The sequence below is a fragment of the Otolemur garnettii genome, unplaced genomic scaffold, assembly GCF_000181295.1.
Source record: "Otolemur garnettii isolate 467f Iridium unplaced genomic scaffold, OtoGar3 scaffold00055, whole genome shotgun sequence".
Classification (NCBI taxonomy): Eukaryota; Metazoa; Chordata; class Mammalia; order Primates; family Galagidae; genus Otolemur; species Otolemur garnettii.
This window is the reverse complement of record NW_003852450.1, coordinates 10,069,399-10,080,124: the sequence shown is the minus strand read 5'-3', so window position 1 is coordinate 10,080,124 and position 10,726 is coordinate 10,069,399.

Genomic DNA, 10,726 nt, shown 5'->3' with positions numbered 1-10,726 from the left:
TTTAGCTGGCCCGGGCCGGGTTCAAACCCTCCAGCCTTGGTGTATGTGGTTGGCGCCCTACCCACTGAGCTACGAGAGCTGAACCAGTTGGTCACACATTTTAAGGGTTGACCTATGCAGCATCTCTATCACAGGGGCTGGAGAGTGGGCCTTTCCTGAAGATCACACCAGCAGATAAGTTCTCTTCAGAGTCCCAGTTTACATGCTCCAGGCCTGCAGAACTTGAACTTGAATTCCAATGGTTTTCTAATTTTAAATTAACCTTGCTTTACACATTTACATCCTCACTCTTCCCTTACTCTATGTTTGGGGGGCATCCTTGACAATCTTCCTTTCAATTCTAACGTCTATCTTTTTTCCACAATTGAACCCAACTTTCCTCGTTCATTTCTTATACTCAGTACTCTTGTTTTATACTTTTCATATTTATCTATATGTCTGTGACTTCAGGCAAGTTATTTAACCTTTGTGTGTTTTTTGAAAATTTGGCAACAAATTTGCTTAGTAATAGCTACATTGAAGATACGATGAAGATTAAGGAGTTAAATGAGATAAGTACTAAAAAGCTCTAAGCAGAAATCTGGGTATCTGAAAGCCAACCTATATTTTCTTATTTTCTCACCTTCTTTTATTTTTTCTTAATTGGGATGTTCTCTTTTGGTATACATAATTTCAATTCATGTATGCCTTGGGTTAGGATCCAATAAATCATTACTCTTTTAATATTTCTCATATTTTTTATGTGTGTATGACATTATTGTTTTACCTTTAACATCTTGGGAGTTCCAGGGAACTGGCCTATTTAAAATAGACTTGATTGTAGTCAGGGCTGGTCAGTGGTCACAGCCTCAGCTCCACTCACTTCTAAAGGCCTTTGGTAGAGCTGGGCACTGCTACCCTCCCACACCCCAGGGGAAAGGAGGGCATCAGTAGTGTCCAGCATATAAGCAACATCACGGTCAACAGTATTTACAGCTTCCACTGCTCATACCTGGCCTATGAGTTCTGAAGAATCCTGGTCACTGCCAAGTCCTCTCCTCAGGAAGACTTCCTCCTACTTTAGAAATAGTTCCTCAAGTACTAAGTCACTGAATTTAGCTGCTTGGGGAGAAAGCTTGACCACATCTCTGTCCCGTAATAGATGAAAGGTTTTCATCAGCTGTGCAGTCGCCATGGTTTTTACTTTCACAAGAAAGAAACAAACCAATGTGCTGGGTTCTTGTGTTTAGTCCCAGAATTTCCAAAGCTCTCTTTCAGGTAAGAATAAAAGCTCAAGTGTTTTTGGTGGGTTTTTTTTTTTTTTCTCTCCAAAGAGACACTATCTTATCCCATTAGTTAAAGAATATTTGGTTTCATAGATTGAATCTAAAAATATAAATACTTGTAAACATGAAACCTATGAATATTAATATTTATCCTGGTCAAATGGTGGGATGTCATTGAAATTGAAGTGGTATTGTGTAAAGTTTTTGCTGGATGGTTGTTTTATTTATTTTATTTTGCATGCAGCCTCGGAGAACTTTGAACAGTAGCAGTTTGTGATGTGGCAGTCACTCTTTCCAACAATACTAAGAATTAGTCTTTTGTCCAGACACACTGATGGCAATGCCGTCTCTGTTCTAGCACACACTGATGCTGTTGCCTATTTTCAGCTGGGTTGATGACTACATTCCAGACTCATGAAAACTAAGGCCCGCTGTTATGGTACAAACCCTGGGTTTTCCTCTTGGCTGACACTAAAAATAACCCATCAAATTTGTAATTTTCGAGATAGTTTTGGCTTTGGTTTTGTAAATGATGGTATGCATCTCACTTACGACTTCTTGACATTGTTTCAAGCGTTATCCCTGAACACATCAGCTCTCGGTTTTGACTAATAAATTTGCGTTGCATTCTTTTGGTTGGGTAGCTATGTGAAAAAAATAGAAGTGCCAATATTTTGAAGATGATTCAGCGCATATTTTACCTAACACTCAGTTCATTTGAAAAATATCTGTATGAGCAGAATATATGAATTTATTAAGGCTTAACATATTTGTAATGCAATATTTTATTTTCAGTGAAACTTTCCTACACTTTAGACATAGGAAAACAAAGTAGAGATGAAAAACAACTGAAGACATTTTTAGAGGCTGCCACGTTTTCAAACTTTGATCCCTTGAAGGTGCTAATTATATGTACAGAGGGTGAAAAGCCTAGGTATACCTATCCCAGGATCCCGTGACAAGTAGGAAAGGGGATTTCTCACCATCCTTCAAACTCTGCCCCAGCAGGATGATAGCAGGTTGTTTTACAAGAAACATGAAGCTTTTCCTGAGAAGGAAGGAAGCAGCTGATGCAAGTGGAAGCTTTGCCATCTGTCCTTGTGGCCATAGACTCTGCCCAGAGATGCTCTTAGCTGATCGTGCATTTAGATTCTGTGGTCATGCCTTCAGAGTACATGATTAGAACTTCTGGGGAGAAAAAGAGAGGCTAGACAGTGATGGTCTTTCTTTCAAGTCTTTACAAAAGAGTCTATTCCTGCCCTTGTTTACCTCATGCTAATCTAGAACTTTCCAAGCTATCAATTTAGCGTAATAGTTGCCTGTCATGACATTAATAAGGAAGGTCAAACTGCACATGAGATGAATTTGTAATTTCAACTTGGTGGAGTTTGTCATGAAGGATAGAATGCCCCATTCTGACTTAAAATATTTGTTATCTACAGAGAAGTCTTCATCAAGACTGAGAATTTCCTTCTTCAGTAACTTTTGTCTCTCAGTTGGTGAAAGCATATAAAATAATCTTCCAGCATTTTATCAAACTCTTAAATCATATTTTTATTGTGAGTATCAGGTAAGGATATGTGATGGTGTATTTATCAGTGGGTGTCCTCATTGCTGCTGTTGTTGTTTTGTAAGTCATATGGTGATGAAAAACAAATCAGGGATGAGCACCAGGACCCTCCATCAGCAATTAACCTCATTATTAAGTCAGAGAGAGATTGCTTGGAAAAGTGAAACTGAAGATGAAGGCAGAAGAGTAGGAACCAGGAAAGATAAAAATGTGGTTTGGATGTTGGGCACCTCCAAATCTCATGTTGAAATCTGATTCCCCACTATTGCAGGGAGGGAGGTGTTGAGGTCATAAGGGCAGATCCCTCATGAGTGGTTTGGTGCCCTCCTTGTGATAATGAGTTCTTCCTTAATTTAGTTCATGTGAATGCTGGTTGTATAAAGGAGCCTGACACCACCACTTCCTCCCTCTTTCTCTCAGGTTCCTTCTCTCACTGTGTGACACTTCTTCTGTCTCTTTACCGTCCACCTTGATTAGAAACTCCCTGAATCCCTCCCAAGAAGCAGATGCTGGTGCATGCTCTTAGTCTACAGAACTGTGAGCCACATACAACTCTGTTCTTTATAAATCCCCCAGCCTCAGCTATTTCCTTTATAGCAACACAAAATAGACTAACATAGATGGGTTAGAAAATCTTAATGCTAAGGGGAAAGGGGACGTGAGACCAAGAAAGGATGATAGAAAAGGAAATAATGAAAAATAAGTACTCGTGCAATGTGAAAAGAATCTTCCTAGCGAAACTTCCCTGCATAGAGTTACTGAGCACAAGTGAGAGAAGGAATAAATTTTCTTGGCATTGGCTCCCTAAAGAGCCGTACAGCTAGAGAGGATTTGCTGCTTTTATATAATACCTTAACAGGAGAGAAAGTTTTATTCTACCCTTAAGCATGATGCATGTTTTTCATTAACTAACAATATGAACTTGCTCATATTAAGAATAAAAATACTACTGAAACTTCTGAAAATCCGTCAAGCCACTCAGGACCTATCAAGCCAGTATCTCAGTGGTAGGAATGGGCACACAGCTCTCCTTACTGCAAATGTAGAAAAATCAGAGCAAAGAACGCAGAGATGAAACTGTCTTCATATCCTCATCTGATTTTTGATGAAGCAGATAAAAACATACATGGTAAAAGAATCCCTGTTCAATAAATGGTGCTGATGAAACTGGATGGCCACATGTAAAACAGTGAAACAGAATCCACACCTCTCACCATCACAAAAATTAATTCAGGATGGATACAAGACTTAAACCTAATGCATGAAACTATAAGAATTCCAGAAGAAAATGCTGTAAAAATTATTATAGATATTGGCCTGAGAAAAGTTTTTTGTGAGGAAGCCCTCAAAAGCAATCACAGCAATAACAAAAATAAGCAAGTGGGACCTTGTCAAATTAAAAACTTTCTGTACTGCACAGTCAAGGATACAATCAGTAGAGTAAATAGACAAGCCACAGAATAGGAAAACATATTTGCATGTTAGACACCGGACAAAAAGCTGATAACCAGCATCTACAAAGAACTCAAGCAAATTAGCAAGGAAAACCAAATAACCTCGTTAAAAAGTGGGCAAAAGACATGAACAGAAACCTTTCAAAGGAAGATAGTTGGCCAACAAACACGTGAACAAATGCTTAACATCACTAATCATTAGGGAAAAGCAAATCAATACCACAATGAGCTATCACCTAACTCCAGTGAGAATGGTTTTTATCCAAAAGTCCTCAAACAACCAGTGCTGGTGTGCATGTGCAGAGAAAGGAACACTTATGTACTGTTGGTGTGACTGAAACCTAGGGCAACATCTATGGAAAGTTGTATGGAAATATGTCAAAGAACTTAAAGTAGACATGCCATTCAATGTAGCAAACCCGTGGGATATATACCCAAAGGAAAAAACATTTATAAAAAGAACACTTGTACTTAAAAGTTTATAGCAGCACAATTTACAACCCCAAAGATATGGAAACAACCCAAGTATCCACCAACACATGAACAGACTAATAAAATCTTTTTTTTTTTTTTTTGAGACAGAGTCTCACTACACCAGCCTTGATAGCTGTGACATCACAGCTCACAGCAACCTCAAACTCTTGGGCTTATGCCATTCTCTTGCCTCAGCCTCCCATCTAGCTGGGACTATAGGCGCCCTCCACAATGGCCAACTATTTTTTGTTGCTGTTGCTGTTGTTTAGCTTTCCCAGGCCAGGTTTGAACCTGTCAGCCTCTGTGTACATGGCCAGTGCCGTAACCACTGTGTTACAGGTGCTGAGCCAATAAAATCTATTTTTTATTAGATTTATAAATAGTATATACATACCATGGAGTACTACTCAGCCATTAAAAAAATGGTGATCTAGTATCTTTTGTGACAACCTCAATGGAACCGGAACCATTCTTCTAAGTAAGATAATCATAAGAATGGAGAAACAAACAGGGGTACTCAATACCAAACTGGAACTAATTGATCAACACTTAAGTGCACATATGGAAGCAAATCTCTATGAAAATCAAGCTGGGAGGGGGGAAGGGGAGGGGATGAATAAAGTCACATCTTTGGGGTACAGTGCTCGCTACTGGGTGCAGGGCACACTTACAACTTTAACTCAATCTGTATGAAAACAAAATACGTAAACAAAATATATACCCCCCTAATATTCTACATTTTTTTTAAAAAGTAGGAAAAGAACGGTGCCTCCCTTTGAAGTAACTTTGTTGCATATAAACTTATAGCTAGATGGCTATCTATTGTTTAATATAGATTTGCTTTAAAAAAATTAGAAGACTTAGGGCATATTTAGATCCTTCAAACAGGTTCAAGTATATTTTTGCAGTACTTCTTCCCATAGCATAGTAGGCAGTGCACACACACACACAGTCCATCCAGGAGGATTTCAGTTGTCACCTAGATAAAATCTGTAATTTAAAAGGAAATCAAAAGTCTGGACGAGGTGGTTAATGCCTATGGTCCCAGCTACTTGGGAGGATGAGGCAGGAGGATCCCTTAAGCCCAGGAGTCAGAGGTTGCTGTGAGCTGTGATCGTGCCAATGCTGGGTGAGACTCTATCTCTAAATAAATAAATATATTTGTTTGAATGGGAGAAAAGAAGAGGGAAGGAAGAGAAATATAGAAAGGAAAGAAGGACAAGCAAGCACAAAGAAGAAGAAAGAGCACGAAGAGAGAAAAGGAAAGAGTAGCAAGAAACAAAGTCGACATTGGTTCTCTGCTGCTGAACAAAACCAGGAGAAGAAGGCAATTAAAGTTTTCTGTATCTCTATTGAATTGAAACCCCTTCACTGAAAAGGGTCCAGGGTGAAAGGGAATTCTACATTATCTGTTTTTTTTAAATTCAATTACTTTAATTGCCCAACATAGACGATGATCATTTTTGAACAGAAGTAGCCTATGCTTTCTTCTTTCCAGACACAACCAAAAAGGGTGAATGTGTCACATGATATGACCTTCAGAATTTAAGGCATGTCATCAGTGCCATGCTCTTCTAGAACATCAATGAACACATTAGACTGGGATTAGATTCCAAGTACAGTTTAACCTCTCTTAGGTATTTTGGTCCAATTGTAAATATTCATAAGATTTATAGGCAGAGCACAGTGGCTCACACTGGTCTAACCCTCTGGGAGGCTAAGGAGGGGAAAATTGTTTGAGCACAGAAGTTCAAGACCAACCTGACCAAGAGTAAGATCCTGTCGCTACAAAAAATAGAAAAATTAGCTGGGTGTTGTGGTAGGCACCTGTAGTCCCAGCTACTGGAGAGGCTGAGGCAAGAGAACTGCTTGAGCCTGGTAGTCTAGCTAGGTTGACACCATGGCACTCTAGCCTGGGCAACAGAGTGAGACACTATCTAAAAAAAGAAAAAAGAAAGAAAAAATTATAATTAAAAATCACCCACAAAGTCAGAAGGACAAAATCCCAGGCACTCCCTTCCGAGACTCTGGACAGCTATATCTTAAGGAATACTCTTCATACCAGGAAAGAATGATGATCTATTCTTGGCCTAAAATCCTTGTTTCTACTTCTTCCTCAGCTGAAATCCTTTGACAGAAAATGGAAGTTCCACCTTTTCTATGCCCTTTACAGCCTCCAAAACAAATATATTTGCTCCGTCTCTGAGTCTCACAACGCTATTTAGAGGCATCATCGTAATATGATCTCTTAGCGCAAAAATTACTTTATCATGGTCTCTTCCCTGGGCTCCTCTAGAGCAAGACCTATGTCTTATTTATGTTTCGTGAAAAATTATCTGTTGTGCTTAGACACTCCATGTATTTCCTCAAAACTAATGTGGTTTAAAAAAAATTGTAACTGACTGTAGAAGCTTAGGGGATGCAAAGGGAAATATACAAAGAGATTTTTTAGGAATTATCAGAGAAATTAAGACTAAAGCAGGAAAAGATATAAATTAGGAGAAATGAAGCAAGAGTGTGTTTGGGGAGAAAAAGGTGGGAGTGTAAGTAAATGGAGTAGAAATGGGGAGGGCGGATGTGGGTAACAGAGAAAGAGGAGCGTGTGAGAAGCTGAGAGATAGAGTCGGAGGGGCTGTAACTTGAAACTGTGGGAATTAAGTCAAGTGGAAAGGTTGGCTGATTTCCACGAAGACGGAAGGAAGAATTAATGGGAAAACTCTGATGTCCACCCCAAAATGCTTCATTTGAAACGAAGCAGTCGGTAGCAAGGCACGAAGCAAGAAGCTGCTGCAAATGAGGAGACAACACGAATAAATATAAGACCTGGACGTGTCTAACTCTTTTACCAGGACTCTACCAAGTGATCGAAGGAATGTATTTTGAGATTATTTTGTTTGGTTCTCAATAAACAATACTGGCCAACTAGAAAGAATAAAGGTAGAAAACCTAACGGTAAAATGAACAAAACATTTCAACGAACAATTCACATAAAATACGCAGAACCATTCATAAGTACAGGGAAAGTACTCATGTAGATGAGCCATTGATAAAATGCAAATCAAAATCAAGGTGTGATATCTCTACTCCCTCAGCAGAATTGCTAACATGAAAGGACAGACAGATAATACCACATGCTGCTGAGGATCTATAGCAGCTGCAAGTTTTATACAATGCTGGCCTGAGATGCAAATTGGTGTAACCTCTTAGGAAAGCTGTTTGGCAGTGTCCTCTAAAGCTGAAGATATGCCTCCCTTGTGACCTAGGAATTCATATCCTAGGGACGTATCCAACAGAAATGCATACACATGTTTACAAAAGTTTCTATACTAAAATGTCCATAGTTATAGTGAAATGCCAATTTTAATTAATAAATAGGAACTAATTAACTCTGTATTCAAAAACAGTTAAGCAACCCCTAAGCATAATATTAACACACAAAAAAGTAAAATACAATGTAATTTCACACACAAAAAAGTAAAATACAATGTAATTTCATTTGAATTAAGTTAATTAAAATTAATAAAATTAGGGTACAATGCAATTTCATTTTAATTAAGTTAATTAAAATTAATAAAATTAGGGTCTGGATGCAGTGGTTCCCCCTTGCAATTCTAGTCTTTGGGAGGCCAAGGCAGGAGGATTGCTTAAGGCCAGCAGTGGAGATCAGCCTGGGCTACATAGTGAGACCTGTCTCTACAAAAAATATATATTTTTTATTTTTTATTAAATCATAGATGTGTACATTAATGCAAACATGGGGTACAATGTACTGGTTTTATATACAATTTGAAATGTTTTCATCAGACTGGTCAACATAGCCTTCACGGCATTTTCATAGCTTTTGTGTTAAGACATTTATATTCTACACCTGGTACATTTCACATGTACCCTTGTAAGATGCATGGTAGGTGTGGTCCCACCAATTACTCTCCCTCCACCCATCCTCCTTCCTCCCCTCCCCTCCCTCTCCCCTTTCCCCTTCTTCTTGGGCTATAATTGGTTTCATAGTAAGACTGAGTACATTGGATACTTTTTCTTCCATTCTTGAGATACTTTGCTAAGAAGAATATGTCCCCAGCTCCATCCATGTAAACCTGTAAGAGGTAACGGCTCCATCTTTCTTTAAGGCTGCATAATATTCCATGGTGTACAAATGAATTTTTAACTTAGCCAGGTGCGATTGTACACACCTAGAATCTTTGCTACTCTAGAGGCTGAGCCATGAGAATTGCTTACAGGATTTCAAGGCTGTATTCAGCTATGATCCCATCACAGCACTCCAGCCTGGGTATCAGAACAAGACTCTGCCTGGAAAAAAATTAAAATAAAATAAAATGTATAGATGTGTTTTATTAACTTAAATTTTATTATAAAATTTAGTAGTTTATTTTAATAAAGTTCAGAGGGAGGCAACATCTTTGGTTGTAGAAATTCCTAATTATCATCTTTAGGAAGGAACATGGTAACTGGAGGTGGCATTAAGTGGCGGTTTCTGAGCTACTGGCAACATCCTCTTTCTTGGTTTAGATTATAGTTACACATGTGTTCAGTTTCAGAAAATTCATTGTGTGATTATGTCCAAGACATACAAGTATGCAAGGTTTTGTAGATATCCTTCCATAAAGAGTTGCCTAAAAAAGGTGCTACTAACTCTACTTAACTATGTTAAATTCTAGAGCTTGCTATGGAAAGATTAAATATCCTAAAAAAAGCACTTGGTCAGGCAGTTTTCAACATTATTTCTTGTTATGCTTCTGACAATGTGATGTGATGATAGAATAAATGTGTCCTTAAAATAGAAAAACTAAATCATGATAAAAAAAAATCAAATATTGCCTCAGACTGATAACGGATATTGAGGTTTGATAAAATATCAAAGAAGCTGGAATGAGAATTATTACTATAGTCTCATGGTTTTCAAGTAATATTTCAAAATGAATGCATCAATTAAGATGTGCAAAGATGTAATTTGATTAAACCATGTAATATCCTATGTAATGTGAAATGCTAAAATGTGAAATATTTTTATCTCAATAAATCTCTCTTAAAAACAAAGGAGGAAAGAAAATACTGTAATTGGAGTGGTATTTCCCATCATGCCATTATTTACAAACTGATGAATTACTCTTTTTGGAGGTGGTAACACTCTGATTGGTTCTCTGTGATGTTTTTAATACCAGCAGTGTGTTTTCATGGTGGGAAAACAAAGAAATATATATCACGAATATATTGTGAAGAAATAACTTACCAAAAAAGACTGATTCTCCCAAAGCTATGCTATGGGAGGCGGTATTTGATCAAAAGAAGGAAAAATGCATTGAGCATTTATGATGTCCTGGAGTTAATTCTTGGCTCCTTGTATTTTTTTTTTAATACTTAAAAGAATAATAAAATGCTTAAATAATCCACTGAGGTTGATAACATTGTTTTATTTTGCAGATGATGACCTTTAATAAATTGCCCAAGTTTGGAAAGATCGTAAATAATTGGGATCAAAGTCCAGGTCTGAATTTTGCAGAGAGGATGATAAGTGTGTACCAGGAAGACCAAGGATGTTTTCATAACTCTTGGTTCTGAATTAGACCCTGAAGTATAAATGATTCCAGAGAAGAGTTCAAAACAGAAGCAAGAATTAACACATTTAACATAAATTGTATTCACATTATCTTTGAGGTTTATGGCTCGTTGCAAAGTGTATCAATGTTCCTTTATATAGGAAAAGGGTCTTTGTAGATGTGATTTAGAGATCTTGAAACTGGGAGATTCAAAGTCTTTGATCATTTTATCTTTGAAATCATTGAATTCCTGAGTCATCTTTTGAAAATAGACCTGCCATTTGATCCTACAATTCCACTATTAGGTATATACCCAGAAGATAAAAAATCACATTACAATAAAGATATTTGTATCAGAATGTTTATTGCAGCCCAATTCATAATTGCCAGGTCATGGAAGAAGCCCAA